General features: G+C 50.6%; 1 pseudogene; it reads right to left on the bottom strand.

The window, feature by feature from the left end:
* Positions 1 to 1363: 1363 nt before the first annotated feature.
* Positions 1364 to 1530, bottom strand: LOC124617249 (annotated as a pseudogene).
* Between the last annotated feature and the right edge of the window lie 1885 nt (positions 1531 to 3415).

Raw genomic sequence — 3415 nt, 5'->3', positions numbered from 1 at the left:
ATCTTCAACATGACGCGGTAGCATACGTCTTCGTGTTCGGTTTTCGAAGAGACTAAGAGCACTGATTCCTCCTACCGCAGCCATGTACAGGATCACTGCTTCGGTGATGGCCATTCCCAGAAGGTGTTTCTTCCACCAAGACTCTCTCCATCTCAAACAAGTGGTTTCAGTCAATCATTTCATGATAATCAGCAGTGAACCAGTGGACAAATGGGATGGAAAAGATACTGTCGAATAAGACGATGTAATATAATTAGCACCACAGTTGATAGTGCGATCAATTTTAGTGATTTTACCAGTTTTTTCGTAATTTCAACGCCAGCCAGTGACACGACAACCTCCACTACTTTGCGAGTACTAGATATTAGATTCTGAATAGGTAGATGGCCGCGCAGTATGTACGTTCATGGTTAATTCTTGGACATAAACATCTATGTACACCAGCTAGCGTCTATACCGTCTATATATTTCTAGAACTTCGATCACAGTGCAGAATTTACGATTACGACTGTACAACTTTCCTATGTGGATCGGAGTCACAGAGTATTCTCGCTTCTTAGGACACTGTCGCCGATTTAATTTCCAGTTGACCAGAAGTAGAAGAGTACTATACCCGCTACATTCCACGTCTGAATAACAAACAGAGCAAGCCGAGTCCATAACTGCTGTTCAGTGAAGACTGTTTTGCCGCAATTTCACTCATGGCACCTATCCAATAGCACAAGATCTCTCTGGACGCCTGCATTCGAAGAGGTTAGCACCACTTAACGTAACGTTAAGAAGAAACATGTGGTTTATGCACGATTCAGCTCCAGACGGACAGTTTGAAACTGTCAATCTGGGAGTGTTGTTGTAGTGCCAGTACCAAGAAGGTATTGGCAAGGGAGAAATGATTGTAGAACATAAACACACAACAGTTACCACCCATTTTGGTATCAGAAGATGTGACTACCTAGCCTGTGGCAAGCCTCCAGAGACATCACGGAAGTATCTGTAACGGTTACCTGGCGAGTGAAAACCAATTCAAGGAAAAAATTACGTACCGTGCAAAGGGACTCTCATGATCAATGTAATTATTTAGCCTTTCAATTTTATATCAATGACTTGCCGCCAGGCGGTTGGAAGCGAGGGTGAGAGTATCATGGAGCAGTAATCAACCATTTTTCCTTGTGGCGAGTTCTTTTAACGAAATTCCAATCTCCCACCTACACAAGGAGGGATGGCCATAGTAACAAAATCAGCTACATTACCGACTTTATAGAGTGATACATAGTATAAACGTGATATTTACAACCTCTCTGTGCTGTTACCATGAGAGACTTTGTATGTGGTAAGACATTTCTTGACATTAACGGAGTTCGAAAAACGGGAGGTAACCTGTGGCAGAGAGAGATCATGCTCTTAGTACTCCGTCATGAGCCAAAAATGAGTTTAATGTTCTAGTCCTGTGATGCAGGACATACCAGGTATTAAACTGGCAAGGAAAGATACATTTTTATTACCTGATGAAAAAATACTTAGAGGAAATATACCTATGCCACAGTGCTGTACAGGAGTTTCACAAGTAACAATACTTTGGCGATGTGAAAACGCGTGTGTGGTCTTATTTCTTCTGCCTTCGAAAATAACTCGTATAAAAGGGAGGAATCTACATTTCGCATGAGAAATTCGTGGTGTACTGACAAAACAACATCCCTGTTCCGGATTTTTTAAACTGAGGAGCCTATGTCAACGGTGGATCTGCAGTAAGTCCAAGTCGCGCTGCATTGTGCCATGATTAGTGGTAGGAGTGGCTATGAGCGGTCAGGCAAGGGGAATTCATGGCTTAAGGCTATCGTGAGTGGTGGTTTCTTGGCTGGTCAGCTATTGAGGTACACAATACACTTGGTTGGTGGCGCTGGACAAAATTGGAGGTAACTGGTCAGTTTTTTGATTCTTTTTATTTGTCTTCAGACGTCGTCTTCAGCTAATATAATGAGCACTAGTTTCGTAAAAAATAATGTACGATTTATTTCCCATGTTTCTGTTGGCTAGGATGTAACATGCAACTCGTAAATAGGTATAAATGTGTTTTGTTCCCAAATTATGCGCTTACCTGAGTCCTATATATAGGGGCATGGATTTATAGCCAGACTGGCGCATCTCCGGCGGTAATTCGGTTGAATACCGCCCTTAGATTTGTGCTGTTCTGGTACCAATCGAAGTGATAGGTGTTGCAGGTTCCAGCCAGCCAGCCAGCCAGCCAGCCAGCCAGCCAGCCCGTCGGCGTGCAGCGGTCCTGCCAGCAGCCAGAGGCGGTCCTCGCCAGCGGCGGTCCTCGCCAGCAGCCAGCAGCAAGCAGCGGTCCTCGCCAGCAGCCAGCAGCGGTCTCCGCCAGCAGCGTCCCCGCCAGCAGCACGCAGCGGTCCTCGCCTGCGCCAGCCCCAGCCAGCAGCCAGCAGCCAGCATCCAGCGGCCTGCAGCAGTCCTCGACACCAGCGGTCGCAGCCAGCGGTGGTCCTCGCTGCCCCCACCATCCGCCGCCAGCAGCAGCAGCAACAGCAGAGGCGTCCCCACCAGCCAGCCAGCCAGCCGGGCCGGCCCCCCCAACCCCCCAGCGGCAGCAGAGTGGGGCTTCGGCCCCGGTCTCCTTCGTCATTCTCTGTCCCTTTCTCCTCTGTGTCTCACGTCGCCCTGCCCATCTCTCGTTTGCTCCTTTCTCTAGTACTGTGTTTTTCCCCCCTTATCATAATGTCAACCCCCACCACCTATTCTACAGGCACCAGCATTGCCATTATATACACCTCCCCCTCCACTGCTGCCACCACTATCACGTGGTGTGCCGCATCACTTCCCCCTCAGTCCATCCCCCCATTCCTCACTCTCTCATCTCCCTCCCTATTTGTCGCCCCGTCCCCAGCTCCTCCCTCCCACACCTCCTCTGATCCCTTCCCTCCGCTCCCTCCCCCTGCTCCTTCCGTTTCTGCAGCCCCCACCAGGGTGGTCTCGCCTGGCGGGCTACGGCCCACACTCCACTCTCCCCTTCACCTTCAACGTCCTCGTCATCGTCATCGTCTTCACCATCGCCTTCGCCATCGCCCTCACCATCTCTGGCGCCGACTCCACCCCCAGGACCTGCCACTCCCCGCCACATTCCAGTTGTTCCCATCCCCCACACCTCCTCCACCGCCGTCAAGCGCCCCAGTGGCACCCCTGCCTCCTCTGCTCCCAAAAAGGCTCCGCCACGTCCCCCTTCCCCCACCCCTGATGCCATGGATGTCTCCCCGTCCATCCCTGCCACCTCCTCCTCCTCTACCCCCTCCTCCTACCGCTACCTCCTCTCCCATCCTGATCCCTCCCTCCTTGAAGCCCGGAACCTCACCCTCTTCCTTCGCCAGAATTGTCCTGGTGCCCCATCTCCCTCCTCACTCCTCGC

The sequence above is a fragment of the Schistocerca americana genome, chromosome 5 (genome assembly GCF_021461395.2).
Source record: "Schistocerca americana isolate TAMUIC-IGC-003095 chromosome 5, iqSchAmer2.1, whole genome shotgun sequence".
Lineage (NCBI taxonomy): Eukaryota > Metazoa > Arthropoda > Insecta > Orthoptera > Acrididae > Schistocerca > Schistocerca americana.
Note: the sequence above shows the minus strand (reverse complement) of the source record. Positions and strands in the feature narration are given on the sequence as shown.